Source organism: Astatotilapia calliptera, chromosome 6 (genome assembly GCF_964374335.1).
Source record: "Astatotilapia calliptera chromosome 6, fAstCal68.1, whole genome shotgun sequence".
Taxonomy (NCBI): Eukaryota; Metazoa; Chordata; class Actinopteri; order Cichliformes; family Cichlidae; genus Astatotilapia; species Astatotilapia calliptera.
In genome coordinates, this window is record NC_137427.1 from 6,908,985 (window position 1) to 6,929,684 (window position 20,700).

Here is a 20,700-nt window from a genome sequence, read left to right on the forward strand (position 1 = left end):
GGGTTAATGTGTGTCACTTGCAGTCCCTATATGGATCAGCCATTAACAGATGTATAGATTTTTGGATAGTGACGTTTTTCGGGGTGTTTTTTTGCCTCTGTATGATCTTCTTTGCTTACACTGACATCTCTTTGGACCTCATATTGACATTTAAGTGAACGAAATGTTAGTGCAACACGCAAACCTCAATCTTTGTTTAAGTTAATTGTCTTTATTGACCTAATTTACATGGTTTCTTTCACTTTGATCACAAGGAGTTCCCTTATTTGTTATGTAGGTTTCACCTGGACAGCTTTTACAGGCCTTTCCCTAGACCTTCAAAATAGTAAACAACCTTTACAATGAAATGTGCATGGTGCATGATACCACAGACATACAAGTTAAAAGAGTTTTGTTTAATTAAGGGCAACCTAACACACACACACACACACACACACACACACACACACACACACTTTAATAGTAGTATTAAAGCTGTAAGTTGAATAAAAATGCCTTTATTTGAATAAAGTACATTTTATGTAGCTTATACATTCAGAGATGACTACAGGGAAGGAAAGTAACACTCAACCAATCTAATCTTCATGTCTATAGACATATAATACACATATGAATAGGTCAAGGCATTTTTTCTTTAGTCGTACAGCTCACAGAATTCAGATCGTACATGATACAATTAATATGGAGATCACTGCATATGTTGTCTTATATAAACTTCTTGTGGGTGAATTAAACTAACACCACAAATAAATAAAATCCAACTCTGAATAATGAAGACTAATATATTAATATATCACTGCATGAAAATCTTTCTATTTACTGTAAAACACACAACTAATCTTGAAGTCACCCAGCTAGAGATGAACAACGTTGCATTTGCATTGCTTGTGAAAGTGACTTCTTGTACCAAATCTTTTATTGCATGTAGTTATATACATTTGTACATATATATACATTTTGTCTTTTACAGTTGCAATGTGTTTTTTCTTTTACATTTATTTTTATTTCTGTGCAGTTTTCTGAAAATGATATTGATTTGCATAAAAAGTACATAGCTTCATCCATCAGTTCTAGAGGGTGTCTGTGAGATTGGATGGGTGTGTTCGGAGATAGAAGTATTGATTTAAAATCTCAGCATTCATACCTTGAGGTTCTTGCAGTGATTGGCAGGCTCAATTTCATTTTAATTATACCTTTAGGTGATGCTGTCTGTATTTAATTGCAAAACATCTGAAATATTACATGCTGCAATTTGATCTCAACAGAGTATGTTCTATATTTGGAACTTTCTCTTCCTGTCCTAAGGAATGTGAAGAACGTTTTTGGAGTCACTCACTACTAACACTGTATTAGTTTTAGTGGTTATACTACAGTGGGGCAAAAAAGTATTTAGTCAGCCACCGATTGTGCAAGTTCCCCCACTTAAAACGATGACAGAGGTCAGTAATTTGCACCAGAGGTACACTTCAACTGTGAGAGACAGAATGTGAAAAAAAAAAATCCATGAATCCACATGGTAGGATTTGTAAAGAATTTATTCGTAAATCAGGGTGGAAAATAAGTATTTGGTCACCTCAAACAAGGAAAATCTCTGGCTCTCACAGACCTGTAACGTCTTCTGTAAGAAGCTTTTCTGTCCCCCACTCGTTACCTGTATGAATGGCACCTGTTTGAACTCATCATCTGTATAAAAGACACCTGTCCACAGCCTCAAACAGTCAGACTCCAAACTCCGCCATGGCCAAGACCAAAGAGCTTTCGAAGGACACCAGGAAAAGTATTGTAGACCTGCACCAGACAGGGAAGAGTGAATCTACAATAGGCAAGCAGCTTGGTGTGAAAAAAATCAACTGTGGGAGCAATCATCAGAAAATGGAAGACATACAAGACCACTGATAATCTCCCTCCATCTGGGGCTCCACGCAAGATCTCATCCCGTGGGGTCAAAATGATCATGAGAACGGTGAGCAAAGATCCCAGAACCACACGGGGGGACCTGGTGAATGACCTGCAGAGAGCTGGGACCAAAGTAACAAAGGTCACCATCAGTAACACACTACAACGGCAGGGAATCAAATCCCGCAGTGCCAGACGTGTTCCGCTGCTGAAGCCAGTGCATGTCCAGGCCCGTCTGAAGTTTGCCAGAGAGCACATGGATGATACAGCAGAGGATTGGGAGAATGTCATGTGGTCAGATGAAACCAAAGTAGAACTTTTTGGTATAAACTCAACTCGTCGTGTTTGGAGGAAGAAGAATACTGAGTTGCATCCCAAGAACACCATACCTACTGTGAAGCATGGGGGTGGAAACATCATGCTATGGGGCTGTTTTTCTGCCAAGGGGACATGACGACTGATCCGTGTTAAGGACAGAATGAATGGGGCCATGTATCGTGAGATTTTGAGCCAAAACCACCTTCCATCAGTGAGAACTTTGAAGATGAAACGAGGCTGGGTCTTCCAACATGACAATGATCCAAAACACACCGCCCGGGCAACAAAGGAGTGGCTCCGTAAGAAGCATTTGAAAGTCCTGGAGTGGCCTAGCCAGTCTCCAGACCTCAACCCCATAGAAAATCTGTGGCGGGAGTTGAAAGTCCGTGTTGCTCGGCGACAGCCCCAAAACATCACTGCTCTCGAGAAGATCTGCATGGAGGAATGGGCCAAAATACCAGCTACTGTGTGTGCAAACCTGGTAAAGACCTATAGTAAACGTTTGACCTCTGTTATTGCCAACAAAGGTTATGTTACAAAGTATTGAGTTGTATTTTTGTTATTGACCAAATACTTATTTTCCACCCTGATTTACGAATAAATTCTTTACAAATCCTACCATGTGAATTCATGGATTTTTTTTTCACATTCTGTCTCTCACAGTTGAAGTGTACCTCTGGTGCAAATTACTGACCTCTGTCATCATTTTAGGTGGGGGAACTTGCACAATCGGTGGCTGACTAAATACTTTTTTGCCCCACTGTAGGATAAAATTGGGCTAGTTAATTCTTACTAAGTTAAAGCAGCGTGAGAAGGCTCACTATTTCTATATTTTTTTTGTTTTTGGTCTTTGATGCATGTTCGGTTGGTTAGCCATCAGCAAAGGATCTTAGCTTGGTTATTCTCAACCACCTTTACATTCCAGCTGTATTGTCTCAGGAACATTTCTACACAGCCTGCACCTGGGGTCTTCCCTCATCCTATTCATGGGGGAGGGCCAGTATGGCTTCAGTTTTTATATATATAAAATAGGCAGGCATATATAAAAAAAAAATAGACAGGCATTTAAATATTTTAAAAGCATTTTAAAAGTCAAATAGGAAATTCCTCCTAGTAAATATTACACAAACCATTCATTCTGCACTGGATGATGGACAGCTGCCTGGATAGAGAGAGATAAAGAGAGCAAGAGCGTGAGAGAGACTAAAGCAAAATTTTGAGAGATACAAACAACATTAAGCCACATTAAAGAAGATTAGGGCAAGCAATCAAATGCTGGTTGCCATGGAAATCCCAAGCTAAATTGTTATTAAGTGGGACTGGGTGGCTAGCCAAGACTAAGATTGTACAATGAGGATAAGCTAAATGCTATCTACCTACCCCCCTTCAAACTGACATCCATCAGCTTTCTGTCTGTAATTTGGGATCTACAGCCCAGATAATCTTTGTCCTCTAAATGTATTTATGCTTGTCTTGCTTATTAATGGCAACGTGGACTCAAAAAGAATATGTTCAGGTGGTATGAAATAAGCAACTTTTAATAGTATCAAGTGTAAGTTCCAAGCATTAGTGCATATGCACATGAGTAATGGAGATAATGGAGTAATGAGTAATGGTTATGTGTTTGGAGCCAGCAACCCCCCCCCCCCCCCCCCCAAAAAAAAAGGGGGGGGGGGAACTAAAGGAAACAGAACAATAGTGATTTCTTTAAACTGCCCAAAAGAACTAACCATGTATTGTGTCTGTCTGTGTGCCCCACTGCCAACATGAGAACTGTCCCACTTCCTACAGAGCCAAACAAAAAGGAGAGTGAGACAGTTTTTCAAGCATCCAATTGGGCTTTTGAAAGGCAGTCAGCTACAATGCAGGCTTAAAGATGAGCTCTAAGCCAGAAAGCGTCATGAGTTGTGTCAGCAGCACAGACAGAGAACAAGTAAGGCAACATAAGGACACCGTTGTGCTCTATGATATAATCTGAAGAATGTTGTTTCAAGCTAAGCTAAATGAACATATTACATACATTACACAATATACTAATTCCACACTCTAAACAATGGTAAATGCTTACTGATGTCGTAAAACCTATTGTGTGTGTATCCAAACTCTTGTGTGTATTCGTTAAGAGTGATAAAATTAAAATCTCTGTGTGCCATACTTTGGCAACATTATAAGGCTTCTCAGGTATCAAAAAGTACGAGTAGAGATTCAAGAAAATACAAATGTGAATGACCAGTAAAACACTAAAACAAATTAAATGCATAATGAAAAAACTTGATATTACAATAGTATGCCCATGACTGTGCAATCTGTGTAGTTTGTTTGCTTTAACAAAGGAACAAAACAACCTTTTTGTTTGTTAGTTTTTCTATGCGCCCTTCTCTTCTACACCAGAAGTGAAGACATGCAGGGATGACCTGTAACTTTGTGTTTGTATTGTTCAGCAAGAAAACAATTTGTGCTTTTTGTATGCTCCTCCCCCAAATCTTTATCATTAGCTACTTGACAGCAAATAACAAACAAAAGAATATACACTGTTATAGACTTTTTATCATTCTTTACTACAGCAAAAATAAGTTTTTTTAGTTTAAGTGGAAACATAGAGAGAACTACAATTTCCTCAAAAACTAGCAGAACAAAGAGAGCGAAAAGAAAACTGGAACTTGATTTATATTTATCAGACAAAAAACTGACAAATTGATGCAATAATTGATGTTTATAGAGTATGTGTGTATAAACAGACACGCTAGTGTATATCAAGCTTGTTTCAGCTGTGTAGATGTGACATAGAAGCAAATAGTGAAAAATTTATAGACGCTACAGTAGGGGTGGGCGATATAAACGGTATACGGTAGAAATGATATGAATTTGGCCAACGGGAAAGAGATGTTGAATATACCGCTCTGCTGCGATAGCGCATGTTGATGATGTCATATATCATTACCGCATATGCTTCAAATTATACCGCAATATGGATTTTAGGCCATATCGCCTAAAGTATGCTACAGTACTCTAATACAATACCAAAAATGCAAAATCCAAGTAGGCAGGAAAAGGTATGGGAATTTATGTGGGCTGTAACTACTTGCATTATATACTCCAGTTCAGACCTTATAGCTGTTATTATTATTAGTAGTATTATCATTCACAGATTCTATCGAAGGAGACGGCAGCATTCCTAGATAACTAAGCCCTACCTCATTATTAAGTCAACAACACAATCCCTGCATGCTCGTCATCCATTACAGAGAAGTGTCGACACTGCTCATCCAGGAAGTAGCTTTGGCTCCTACAAATTGAATTGGGAACATTAATATTCCACTCGAGCCCCTGTGCACTCGGGCGGGGCTCTACACAGGGAAGTGGAGAGAGACGTATAATGTTCTGTCAGCATATGCACTGGGCCCCGTCCATCTGTGTGATGGGGCCCCAGAGCAGTACTAATTTTCCTCCACCCCCCCACTCCACCCTTTTTTACACTACTCTGGAAACCAGTACAGTCAAAGACGAGGAGACAGTAATTGTGTATGGTACTCCTGCATGTGTTTTCCTTTTATGTGTCTTTCTGAACTGTGTTTGTGTAATTGTGTCAGCGTGTGTGTACGTCTGTATAACACAAGTATACACATGCAAATCTTGCCCCTTTCGTGACCATGCGAATTCAACAGCATGTACTACAGCACCTTGGTTGCCATACTATAACAGAGGTCACCTGTCTGCAATCTGGGGGACTCTTCTGTCATTCTTTCTCCTCCCCTTCCAATTACCTTATTAGTGGTTTCCCCAAAGGAACCTTTTCCTTACTGCCATCTGCTGGCATGGCATGCATAATGATTAATTTAAAAAAAAAAATACTAAAAGCATGCTGAGTACTTCCCTTTTATGTTGGACATCCAGTGGTTGATTGTCAGAAGTGTGTCACCAAATTGTTTTCTTTTTTTGTTCGTTTCACTTTGAGATTCATCAGACTCTTGATATCAGAGGATTAGGGCAGAAAGTGAGGGAAGTGAAATCATCAGGTGCAGAGCTGAAAAAGGAAAAGGCTTTCCGATTACTTCTGTAATGGGAGCCAGCAAGGAGAGGAGCGGTGGAGGGTGTGGGGTGGAGCTAAAGGAAAGGTGGAAGATTTGAGATCTTGCCAGATTGTGAACTGAGCTGATGTCAGATCCAACAGAAGTACAAGACGATTAAGAGTGAGTTATGACCCTTAAGGGAGTTATTGGCTTTAGGTTTCTTTTTATGGGCATTGTGATAGTCGGAAATTGGTTGGACCTGCAATAGGATCTTAGCATTAATGGATTACTGGGAGAAGATGCCTGTGTTGCATACATAAGTAAGTGTGCATACTCATTGTTTGAGGGTATCCCTTCATACCCCCTGCAGTTCTGGAAGATTGAGATCAGGGTTAAGTATGCTTCGCTATCTTGTGCTTACACACACACACACACACACACACACACACACACACACACACACACACACACAGTGAGATAAAGCCATCTCCTTAATGTAAAATCTGTGAATCCTAGTTGAGGGAGAACGGTTTAATTTCAACTGATGTGACCTGAAGCCATAAAGAGTAAAGGAAAAAGGAGAAAAAAAAGAAAAAAATTGAGTGGGAGTGAATCGTACAGCAGCATGCTAACATAATCCACTGACACACACATAGACCATTATCGTGAAACATCTGTCCGCCCTGTTGACCTCCTCATTTCAGGTCAAATAAGGCCGATTACACAGTAGTGAGATGGATGGGAAGATGGAGATTGATGTCAGTGTGCATTAGGCAACCCTGTCTGTTTTTATGTTGCCTAGTGTGATGTGTGTCCTAGGTCATAGGGCTAAGGCAGTGTAATCCTAATAGTCACATATCCGGCACAATAAAGCACATATCATCAGCAGAATTTTTCTAGTGAATTTAAAGCCACTGTTTTGGTATTTTTATCTGTAACAGTCTTATAAAGTGAAAAGTAAGACTATGGGTTTGAATATCATGGCATTATCAGATACTTCTGTTTATCAGGGCATATTAGCGCTGCAGAGAGACTTAGGGCTAGGTTTACTAAATGGGGCAAAATCCTATGCGAGCAAATTCCACAAAAAGCACTTATAAGTGTTGTTAGTTTTACGGGTGATTTACAAAGTTGTGCTGTTTTATAAATACAGTCACAGTCAGCTCACTGTATTTTTTTGGCATTAAATATTGGGCAAAGGTAAATCACATGTCAAAAATGTTAGTAAATCGCTTTGTTCACTTGATTTAAATATTCTTCTCTCTATGTTGTGCCTTCAGAAAGGACATCCCACAAATACTTATGCAACAAGGTCATCTGGAGAAATCTACTTGAGTTCCTACCTCTTATAGGCAATCTTGTCACTCAACCCAGTTTAGACTGTGCAACACACTATTTAATATAGCCCACAATGGGTTACCCATAAATCCCAACAATTGGGGAAAATTAGTTAATTGCCACCTCTATAACCAATATTGCTATAGTTAATTAAAATAATAATTTAAGCTGTATAATAATATTATTATTTATTACTTAATGAGCAGTATATGATGTGCTATATAAGTTTAATATATATTCTATAATTCTAATTGTAACAGGTTACATATATATATATATATATATATATGTATGTATATATGTATGTATATATATATATGCATACATACAAAAAATGGACAATATAAGAAAATATCACCTAGTTTGATGATGGCTGCTCTAAATTTGCATGGATCTATGGGCTTGTATCAGTGGTGGTGGTGTCAGGGACCAAGTGAGCCTTATTTTAATACCACAGCCTACCTGAGTATTGTTGCTGACCATGTCCACCACTTTGCAGGACAATGCTTTTTGTCAAAAATCTCATATAATTTGAAACTAGTTGTCCTGTACACTGTTTGTGGTGGTCTGAGGAGCAGACCCAATATGTAGACTCACAGGCAGGACAGGGCTTAAAACAGCTTTATTAGTAAGCTTGCGGGCAACAGGAAAAAAAGAAAGAAAGAACTAAATTAAGCCTACATTGTGAAATGTTAACAGGGCAACTACACTGGAAAGTGACAGAACACACAGCTGGCAGAAAGAGGGAGATCAGATAGACAGGGCTGAGAAGAAACACCTGGGGAACACAGCTGGACATAATCTAACTGACGAAACAGGGGAAGCAAAACTGAGGTGAAGACTTACTAAATGAAGAGAACGAATGAGCGGACAAGAGACACATGGATAAACAAAGATGGAGGAACTTAACAATAGCAAACAAAAAACTATGGATGTGCAGCCAACAAATTGGTAGCAACTGTGTAATGCTGTCATGTTAATATGGACTAAAATCTCTCAGGAATGTTTCTAGCACATTGTTTAATCAGAGGTGGCAAAAATACAGACATCCTGTACTTAAGTAGAAGTACTTATGTACTTTTCTAAACATTAGTACTTGAGTACTGGTATTTAAAAAAACATTCCAGTAAATGTATTGATTCAACTTCTTTACTCAGCTATAAGTGAAAGTACAGGCTTTCATGTGTTTAAAGTGTTCTCCAAGTAAGACACTTCCAGTTTATCAAATACCACTGAGCGGTCCTTAACTTTAATATAACCTCTCTTCTTCCTGTCCTGTTACCTCCCACTCTTTTCTCTCCCTGTGTAATACAGCAGCTGTAGCTTTAGCTATCAGACACACTGTGTGACCCACTGCACACAGTTTGTGTTTGTTGATGTTTTTAAGCTGATAGAAACGTTGCATTTGAAATAACCTGACATTAGTTCCATTAATGCCATAGATGTTGATCTATTTGGTCTGAAACCATACTGACTGTCCATTATTGTTTTGTGCTTATCTATAAATTTGTCAAGTCTATTAATGAAAACTTTTTCCAGTATTTTTGAAAATTGTGAAAGTAGAGAAACAGGCCTATAATTTGTGAATTGGTGTCTATCTCCATTTTTAAACAGTGGTATTGCTTTAGCTGTTTTCATTTGTGTTGGGAATGCACCAGTTTGTAGAGACAAATTGCAAATGTGTGTTAAGTGTTTGGAGATGCCATCTATCACTTTCTTAACGATTTCCATATCAATGTCATCAGAGTCTGTAAAATTTTTTGTTTGTGATTTCCCAACAATATCAATGATTTCCTTTTCTTCCACCACCGTTAAAAACATTGAATGAGGATTACAGTCAACGAGTTTAGTTTCTTTCTCTGCAGAATCTGTTATATCAGGAATTGTATCAGCCAAGTCTGGCCCAACACTTACAAAGAATTTATTGAACTCATTAACCACATCACTCATGTTAGTAATATTTCTATCATTATTAGCGAAATACGAAGGATAATTTGACTGCCTAGAACCATTTTTAATGATGGTATTTAATGTTTTCCAAATCCCTTTAATATTATTTTTATTCATATTTAATAATTTCTCATAATATTCCTTTTTACATGACCTCAAAATACTAGTTAATTTATTTTCATATTTCTTGTATTTATTTTCAGCTTCTGTACTTCTGTTCGTTATAAATTCTCTATATAAGGTATTTTTCTTTTTACATGCATTTTGTAATCCTTTTGTGATCCATGGGCACGCTGCATATTTTTGTTTTTTACTATATTTCTTTACTGGGCAACGACTATCATATAACAGTTTAAATTTTTCTAAAAAAATCTCATAAGCTTTATCAATATTTTTTTCCTTATACAGCATCTCCCATTCTTGCTTAAGTAAATTACTTTGCATTTATGGACTCCTCTGTTCTCACTCGTTTGTATTTTGTTGTATTTTCCTGTTTGACCTTCCTGTAATTGCTGTTATACACTACAAAAACAGGTAGATGATCACTGATGTCATTAATTAGGAGACCACTTATAGATCTGTTTTCTATTTCATTAGTAAATATATTGTCTATTAAGGTTGCTGACTGTGCTGTAATCCTGCTGGGTTTAGTGATCACTAGACAGAGTCCCATGCTATACATTGTATTAATAAACTCATCTGTCATACTATGTTTGTTTGAGTTAATCTCAAGATGCTGAGAAGATTCACATACTGAATTTTAGCTTTATACTATAAAGGGGGTCTCAATAGCTCATGTAATATCAGCTTTTGTCAAGTTCAGAGCATGTACTTTTTCACTGAGGAAAGAAGGTAAATCAGTACTTCAACTTTTACCAGAATATTTCTAACACAAGTATCTGTGCTTCTACTTAGGTGAAGAATGTCTATACTTTTCCCACCCTTTTCCCTGCTTTTGCATAAAGGCATGGACATGGTCACTAAAAATAATGAGGCAGGTAGGGGAGCTTAAACAATATTCAATTGGTAATAAGGAGCGTAAGGAGTATCGCTAGAAAATATCTCCCATACCATTACACCACCAGCAGCCTGAACTATTGATACAAGTCAGGATGGGCCCATGCTTTCCTGTTGTTTATACCAAATTCAGCCAGAGTGTTGCAGCAGAAATCAAAACTCATGACACCAGTTAATTTTTTTGGTTTGTTTTGTAATCTTCTTTTTAAAATTTTGGTGTGCAATTGTGAACTGAAGTCTCACTTTCCTATTTTCAGGAGCTCAGGTGGTAGAGCAGTTCACCTACTAATCGGAAAATTGGTAGTTCAATCCCTATCTACTCCAGTCTGTGTGCCAAATATCCTTGGGCAAGATATTAACCCCAAGTTGCTCTCCGATGCATCCATTGAAGTATGAATGTGTGTGAAAGTTAGACAGAAAGAGCACAGAAAAAAATGCTCGTGTGAATGAGGCAAGTTGTGTAAAAGTGCTTTGAGTGCTCTTAAAGAACCAGTCCATTTACCATTTAGCGGTCCACCTGCTTCAAGGTTCATAGTATTGTACATTCTAAAATGCCTTTGTCTGCCTTCAGCAGAAAGCAGTGTAGACATTCCCTTCTGACCTTAGCACCAACACTCATGCCACATTCAAATTAATTTACATTACATTACCTTTCTTTTGGATGTACAGTTTCAACTTCAGCAGGTTATGTAAGTGGTGTGTGGATCGATATTGAAATATTGATTCATCCAATACCAGTTATTTATGTTCTAGAATCAATCCTTATATTAAAATATCTATATTTTAGTAATTTGGGCTAAATTTGTAGTTTATCATTAACAGGAACACAGTGGAACGAAACTATATTATTTGGATCGTCTAACTTGGAAGGAACTACTTCCTCTTCCGCCTTTCATAGTCATATGCGAAATACGGCTGTATAAATGTGTTGCAGCGCCTTGGCGTGCACATTCACAACAAAGGCTGAGCGTAAACAGAGTCATGAGTAGACGTATTTTACTTCCACAAACAGCCAAGACACGGTTTGCGATACATGTGGCAAGAGAATGAGGTGTTGTGGCAACGCCACTAACCTCGTCAAACACATCAGAGTAAATCATATCAGATAATATGATGAGCTTATAGGGATGGGTATTGATAAGATTTTAACGATTCCGATTCCATTTTCGATTCTGTTTAACGATTCGATTCTTTATCGATTCTCTTATCGATTCTTTTTTTTTTAAAAAAAAGGAGAACACTAAGGTCGATTAGCTCAGAGCTTTGTTTTATATCTTCTCTTTGAACAAGATAGAAATTTAGGAGTAACGTGGCCTTACAAACCCAACAGTGAGATCTTGAGAGATCCAGCCTACGGCTCTTCAATGGGGTGTCACAGGGTCCCCAGGAAAAAAAAATTGTAAATGTAAAATAATAAAATAAATATTCTTGTGAGACATATCACATATTGACGGGGTCGGGTTATGTTAAAAAGTATAAATTGTTATACTTTGTTCATTGGTTCAAAGGTACCCCACACTTCTTTTTTTGTTTGCTTGTTTGTTCTGGTGTATTTTTCATTTGAACTGTTACTCTGCCAGAGTACTCATATTTACAAGATGGCATTGAACATGGTGTATCAGGAAAACTATTTTGTACGTATGTTCCTTGAAGGGGATTGAAGTCGTTCTTTTTTCCACCGCAGCGAAGGGCTAGGAGTAGGAGAGGAGCTGCTGTATGTTTTTGTTATCGAATCGATCTGATTGTGAAATAAAGCATATGCAGTGAGAAAGCAACTCCAGGAGTCATCCCTGCCTTAAAGCTGCAACATTCTTCTGTAGCAATAACAAAGTATAACATAAATTGTTCTGTGGCAATTACACAAGAATATCCAGTAATGTCCCTGCCTACAATTAAACACATTCACTTACCAAAAATCGGGGGCATCTGCTGTGGCAAATGGGTGCAAGCCTTTGACCACAAACTTAGACACTGCTCGGTGACATTAGTCTATCCTGGCCTGAAAGGAGACGCTACCGGTAGACTGCAGCGAGAACTGCCAGCGAGCGCCAGCCAGACTCTGTCTGTCTCTCTCATCATGGTCACCTACATGTACAGTAATGGCAGGTCTTGTAATAAGGCAGATTGCGCTAACATAATATGCACTGTTAGTTGATTATTTACCTGCCGCATTTACGGGAGAGGACGTGCAAACGTTAGCGCTGCTGCTGGGTTGAGAGTCACGAGTCCGGAGCGGAATTAAAAACGCGTGTCATCGCGTGTTTTGTGAGCAAATGCTTTTGCATATTCGTAGTGTTTCCTCCCTTAAATGAAATATCTACTTTGCAAGTTGCCCTGTTGTCATCGGTTCTCATAAAGTATAATCAAACTTTTGAGCGTTTGAGCCGCTTAGGCGCCATGTTTCCTGCCAGGTAAATGACGCTCCGCAACGTGGTGACGTCATTCGGGGTGACTGGAATCGATAAGGGAATCGTTTGCAAAAATGGCAAACGATTCCAAGGAATTGAAACAGTGGGAACCGGTTCTCAACAAGAACCGGTTTTCGATACCCATCCCTATGAGCTTATGATGAGGCAAATTGAAGAGGAGGAGAAGACAGGGACAGGTGTGGCTAGGGCGAGACAGACGTCTCTTGCGGAGTCCTTTAGTGCTGCAGGCAGGCAACGTGTTCAAATAGTGCACAACTTCAGGTCTTTTATTTCTATATGATAATTCTGCATTATTAAGCAATAAGAACAAGTAGTCTGATGTTGTGTAATCATTGTGAAGCTATAATTTGAAGTACAATAAAACATTACTTTTTTGTACAAAGTATTGGTATCGGATCAGTACTTGGAAATCAGTGGTATCACACATCACTAGGTTATGTCATTTCCACCTCAACCAAGAGATGTAATCTCTCCAGCATTTCCTGGGTCTGCCCCGGGCCTCCTCCCTATGGGACATGCTCGGAGCACATCACCCAGGAGGCATCCTTATCAGATGCCCGATCCACCTCAACTGGCTCCTTTCGATGTGGAGGAGCAGCGGCAGGTAGCTATCTACTTTCATATGTTGTATTCATTAATTTTATTTATTTATTGCCTTTTCTTGATTGATGCAACTTTAAGTTTTGAACCTCATTAAATAGACAGAACAAAGGCTGAATCATAGCCCTTACATCACTAGCAGTCTTTTGTAGCTTGAACATCATTATTTTTTTCTCTCACAGAAACAGGACTGCTAATTTAGTAGACTTTAGACTTTTTACAAATGAATCTGACAACCACAGTTTAAAATAACAATATTTATAATAAAAGTCTCAAAGAACATAATGATATTATTATCACTGCTTAGCATATGGCTCTGTTAATAATACTTCTCTCAGCTTTCTAAATAGTTATTAGATGAACATGGTGTTGTTTTTGCTAATGTCCAGTGAAGTGAAGCTTGATGCTGTGGCACTTGTGTTCTTGCTTCAGGTTTTTTTTTTTTTTAACTTAGATTTTGAAAAGCAATCCATCAGATTTCAGATTTGTCTCTTAGTTCCCCTGTGGCTCAGCAATTTGGTGCTCTGTATTGCCAGTATGATATACCCTGGCTGCAGGGTTTGACTACAAGCTCCAGCTGTGTACTCACATCTATCTTTATTACTCTGTTTCCTGTCAGCTGGTAGCATTAAACACTAAATAAAATAACAAGAAGAGCTAAAACAAGTGTTCATTCGAGAGAAAAAAGAACCGGAAAAGAAACTGAAGTACTTGAAACCCACTCTGTTATAGTGTATAAGCCTATCTTAAGCTGTGCCTAGTGCCTCACTGTTGTCCTTGATCGTTTTCATTTTAGTCGAAAAGAAACTATAACCCCTCAGGCTCAAAGCTGTGTTTTTGGAACAATCCTGCTAAGTGATTTCTACAAGCTATGTACCAACCTTTGCATATGGGTATTAACGAGATTATAGCATAAACAAAAAAGCAAATGTTCTGTATGAGTTTATTCACATTAACTTTATGAAGAACCCAAACACATGAAATGTAAATACTGAGATCTAAATCCTGAAGGTTGAACTTCACATGAAAAACATTGCCTCATTCTGACATTGTTTCTAAGGAGATTCATTTCCTTTGAATGTACATCATTGCATGTATAGTTCCTGACATGCCCACGATTTTGCAAATCTGCACTTTTCTTACCAAGTCCACAGGGTGAAGTAAGTTATGCAGTCAATATAAGCTGATAGATCAAGTCAAAGGGTATGAGGAGGAAAAGAACAAAGGGACAAAGATTCTGCATTATATATTTAAAAGGAACTGTGAGCAAGTCTAATGGATGAGATGCAAATTATTACTCATAGTCATAACCCTTATGGAAATTGCCAGGTTGACATCCACAGCTCCAATTCTTCAAGTTTTATCACTGCAATTTTACAGGAAAGCTTTTTTCTGCTGGAAGGAAATATTTATCAGATATATTGGTCTCTTTTTTCTGCTCACTAGAGTCACCTTTGAACCAACAAAATCCATAGGTTTTAAAAAGCTGTGCACACACAAAGAAATTCTGTTAATAAGAACATAACCTGCCTTGTCTGCCAAATCCACATCAATATTTTATATTTACCATGCTATTTATCCAGTTCGTTTATCATTTATGAATGTTATTTAATGTGTCGCAGTACACATGCACAGAATTTCTGTGGGGTTTTTTTTAGAATTTTTTGTAAGTGTGCCATTTAGATAATGTCACAGCAGGCCATAAACTCCTCTGGCATCTCTGTAACCCCGCTATACAGCCATCGACAAGGCTATTCTCTCTGAATAAACAAGTGTCTCCTCTTCTCAACACTCGACCCTTAATTATTCATATGGAGCTGAATAGGACATTGTTTGTCAAGGCTACGGCACCAGGGAACTTTGTGCTCCTGGCTATACACCTATGTGTGTGTAGTACAAGAAAGCAAGAAAGTTGGTGGGAAAAAAAAGATATTGAACTAGCTTATGCAGAGGCAGCCAAGTTTCTAATTGGTAATTAAAATACCTTTGACAAACTAGCTTTAGTTGTCTACTTGCTATTGGTATGGTAATGAGGGTTGAAGAGGTAAACTGCTTTCCCACCAGAGAGAAAGAGGGGGCAAAGAGAAAGTGCTAGTGTGTGTTTGTCATGATGAGCACACTGCATGTGTTATTTTTAGATGTGTTAGTGTTGAGTTATTTAAACCAGAAATGTTTAAAATTTCGATGCAATCTGACATTGCGAAACAGTAATGGTGAACATCAACCGTTATACCATAAAATATATTTCTAGTATTGTGTCATCTTATTTGTTGTACATATTTGTTTCAGTTCTGCAAAATGTCAGAGAAGAATGACAAATGTCCTGAATGTCCCTGAGTGAGGAAAATAATAAAATCAAAATTGTATTCTATTTAAAAATAAAACGAGGAAAAATATTTTCAAAGCAGGCACATTATGATTTTGTATTGAGTCACTGAATCACCTAGATTGCAAGACATCTTTTCTTTACTTCTTTCTTTTGTGCTTATTTTTTCAGTTAATGGATTATTTAACTATTGAATGTTTTAAAAAACGAAGGAACAATGTCCAAGCAATGTCTCATTACTCAAGCTGGCATCCTCAACAGCCTGGGACCTAAAATAACTCACTGGGAAAACTATGACAGCACACTGGCTGCTTAGAAACACAAAAGGTTTATATTTCAGGCTTATAATACATTGCTGTGTTTACCAATAATTGTATTGTTCAAGTAGCATATACTTACTGTTGCTTGAGCACATGGTTGTGCTGTGTATTTTATGAAAAACGTATTATACAACGATTGCCACATAAGTTTTATATATGCAATGTCTTGTGATCAACTAGTGGCACCGGTCATCCTGTTTTAGTAGGAAAACAGGTTTCCCTTATTTCCTGTCTGATTCCCAGGTCTCTGTAGAGGATTTCTTAATATAATGCTGTAATGTGATTTCTGTTCCTTGTCTTTTTTGTTAATGTCAAATCCCAAAATACATGGCATTTCAAGTCTAATAGCATGTCATCATGTTTGAGCTAGTTAAAGGCCACATTAGTAATAACAAAGGAAATGGCAATGCTTTTATGCCATGTAGCCTACCTTTAGATTTAATGCACTGCAGAAGCCCATAATTATGAGGTCAATTTGGACCAAATGAAGACTTAAGTCTTTGCAGGGGTGTTGAAGGTGACATTTTAACATGGGTTTATGCCTTAAAAATTCTGTTCCTTTTTTATATTACCATGAAAATTAATTTAATTGTTGTTATTTAAAAAAAAAAAAGTTCAAGTGAAACATCACAAGTAGGCATAAACAGCAACAAAGAGTTATTAAAACAAATTTGGTATCTGTACATGTAAAAAAATAATAATAATTAAATAAAATAAAATAATTATGATCTCCACATTTCAGCCTCTTTAAACCAAGTTCATAAAATAATTTAGATGTAGGCTGGTATAACTTGGTTGACTGGCATTTTAAAATCAGCCAATGTTCACTAAAAACTTTTGTTTATACTTCCTGCAAAAACAAATCACCACTTTCTAGCTAGATAGGTTTTTTGCACAGTTATAGTTATACTGGAAAACAGTATAATTAACATTTCATGTAAGTCCTGGCTTAAGTGTAGTATTATAATAGCTATGGTGTCAACCGATTGTCTTCTATGATGTCTTCCAGTGTTGTCTTCCAGGTTTTCCAGTGCATTTGTCACTTTTATTAATGTGCTGGATTGTTGCTTTGGGCACTGATACAATGTTTGCTTTTTATTTGTTGTGTTTTTCCAGCTTTGGGCCATCTCTTTGGCCTCCATACATATAAAATGTAAATGAAATGTTATTGAGAATTAAGATTCCACACTTTCAACTACCTCTTTATGTATTTTTATTTGTCATGATTAACAACAGATATTTAATGTTATGAAATCAACTGGCCTTACCTGCATTAAATTGTTTGTTTGTCAGTTTTTCAGTTGCCTTTTAGACTATTACAGTGTGCTGTTGTAAAAATTTATATTTTTATGTAGACATTGGTGCCAACATGTTGTGCGTATAAACATATTGCAGGGTTTATACCCAGGGTCAATTTGTTTCCTCCACCTTGGGTTTTGATTTATCTTAGTTCCCTTAGATCCTTTATAACAAATAATGGTTGTAGCTCAGAAAATAGGAAGGTTGGTGATTTGATCCCTGGATGCTGAATATCCTCGAGCAAAATATTGTTGAATGTTAGATAGAAAGCACTTTCATAGAAAAAGCATATAAAAGGGTATGAATGGGTGAGTGAGGCAAGTTGTATAAAGAGCTTTGAGTGTGCCGGTACCATAGAAAAGCGCTATATAAGAACTAGTCCATATATATGTTGAAATATGAACATTTAACAATCACGCAAGATACCATTCAGTAAAAAAGCCACTACTCCAGGCTTGGTGTTTTTGAGAAACCCCCCAAAACCTGTTGATCAGGACTTGATGCTTAGTGGTTTCAACAACACACCAAAAACCAATGCAGCAGGCATTTCAGTTTTTTGCAATATTGTTTTGTTCAGATAGCTTTATATTTACAATAACCTACATTATTTTGATGCATTCAGAACTGATTTTACTTTTGAAGCTGTCGCAAAATTATTAAAGACACCTTTTGACTCCAAGGCATCCTACATGAAAGAAATCTGTTTTTCTACATAATTATCTAACATTTCTGGTAATAGCAATGCAGTATGTTCTGCATGTGTGCTTGTAGTAATGTTTTTTTTTAAATAACCGAGTATATAAAACGGCGTAAATTGTATCTATAAACTGTATAAATAAGCAGTTATTAGCTGCCTTTCAAGTACGTTCCTCATGTCATGAGTGGGCTTCCACTCCACTGTCATGGATTGCAACTACAGTAGCAATGGCATTACCTGTTCTGCTGCCTCAGTAAACTCAGTGTACTGACACCAGCTCTCCTAGTGTGCTGGAGTTGTTTCACTAACACTCCTCATTCCTGAGCAGGGGACTGGAGTTTTAGGAAAATATTGAGGATGGGAAGGACTGGAGTTAGCTGATTAGTGGAAGTTGCACTTTGAAATTAAGAGCAAGGGTGTTGTTCAGTAGTAAATCAATCAAGCAATTGTCTTGGATCAATGAAAAAAAAAATCTCATCTGGGATGACTATAAACTGTCATCCCACAATTTATAGTACCTTATGAATGGGAAAACTCATTGTAAACAAAAGGCTGTAAGGGTGTATTCTTCCTGTTGACACATTTTCTGCCCCAAGTTCCTGTATTGGAAAGGCTGCTTATGTCTTTTGTCTTTTCACCATCAAGGTTGAAGGAGAAGCAGAAGTGAAAATGTGTGTGCTTCTCCTTCAACCTTTTGGTGCCAAAAATCAACATCTATCATACTCATTACTCCACACTTCACTCCCCTCCCCCATTCATACAATGCTGATCAGTGTGCTCTTCAGTGCCCCCTCCCAACCTTCTCCACCTCCATTTTCTCCTCCCAATTACAAAGCACTGTCAGCAGGGTTGTCAGTGTTACACTGAGGAGTGCAGGGCATAGGCAGACACATGGCTGTTTGATCATTCTATGCACATCCACACAGAAAGCCACCCTGGATAAGCACATACTTTAGAGATAACGTCCTTGTATCATTTAAATGTTAATAGGCTTTCTATGGGCTCAAAACTACATTTATTATTGTGCAAATGAGCCAATTTCCCCATATCTGTCCTGTCGTTAGAGCTGGCATGTTTAGTTGTCTGAACATAATTAGAATTATTGTACTGTAAGGAAGAGAGAAGAGGATGGGGGAGAAGGAAAGGAGAACAAGGGGGGCTCATCGTTTGTTCTACGTAGAGTAGGACAAGCTCTTTGGAGAAAGTTTCCTTTGAGAAAGAAAGAAACATTTTCACTTTTATTCTTTTTCATTCCACAGATTTATGGATCTCCCCAATCTTACTCCCACTTTCTGTTTTCTTTTATTTCGTCTTCGTCAGACATGATTGTTAGAATATTTTGCTTAGGTAGTGAAGCTGCTTTGCAGGAGATAGAAACTGAGGAGTGAGCAAGAAAGTGAGAGACAATAGCAAAAATTGTACTGCAGATATAGAGTTGGCATATGTGCAGTCAATGTCAGATGAATCAATTTCAATATCAGGGATCTGATGAATGCCCCCAACTACGATTGAACTGTAATGATGTATATACTTTGATAACTAAATATTTACATGCATTCTATATCTGATGTGCTATTCAAAAATGTGAAATCCAAAGGCTTCAATAACATATTTGGTTTGTACGATGAACATTTTCTGGGAGACTGTTTCCAAACCTGAGATTTACCGTACATAAAAGAAACACACTTCCTAGAAGATTCCTCTTCAAAGTATTTTGTTCAACAGGGCCAAGAAGATCTTTGGCAGTACTATATATTCCATCTCATCAGTGAAATTCCTGTGATAAAGCTAGAGGACATGGTTCGAAAGAAGGACATGGAGTTACCACAATAAGTATGTGACCCAGATTTGAATTTGGGGCAGAAAATGATTGGATGAAAAAGAACAAAGTCCAGCAAAGGTGGGTTTATTAAAACTTGTGATTGGAGTAGGCTGCAGCTAAAGTGGATAGTCTCAGATTCTTCTGCCAAAGCTCACATTCCACAGAGCTGTCAATCATCTCCCTCTGTAGTGACAGATGACCTCCACATATCCCCCCCCTTTCTTGTCTCTGTCTGTAGTGCGCTTCTCTCTCCTCTTTTCTGCTGTCATCATCACTGTTGGCCTGTCTCTATCTTCCCTTGTACCTCTAACTTGTGTCTACCTTTCCATCATATTCTTCTCCATTCCCCTGTCAGTTTTTTCTGCTACTCTCTTTCTCTTCAATGTTTCCTCTCTAACCTGCACCGCTTCTTCTCTTTTGTCACAGCTTAAAATGTTCCCCCCATGTTTTTTCTGCTCCTTTTCTTATTGCTACCTGCATCATCAATACCAGCCTGCTGACTCCACATGTTAAGTTTCACTTCTGTTTCTTTTACAATTTATTTAATCTTGGATGCATTGAGTCGGGATCCAGTCCACTGACAGACATGTGTTTGCTGATCTAAGAGCCCTGAGTGTGGCAGTAACACTGGCCGAAGCCACTGGCACCAGCGCCTAGCTATAGCAGTACACAAGGCAG

General features: G+C 37.9%; 1 long non-coding RNA gene across 1 annotated transcript in view; it reads right to left on the bottom strand.

The window, feature by feature from the left end:
- Positions 1–994: 994 nt before the first annotated feature.
- LOC145429373 (uncharacterized) overlaps positions 995–20,700 on the bottom strand; it is a 323,103-nt gene continuing 303,397 nt past the window's right edge. Inside the window, exon 2 of the long non-coding RNA XR_013909604.1 lies at positions 995–1,651. This is a non-coding gene — a long non-coding RNA (uncharacterized LOC145429373). The remainder of the gene's footprint in view (positions 1,652–20,700) is intronic.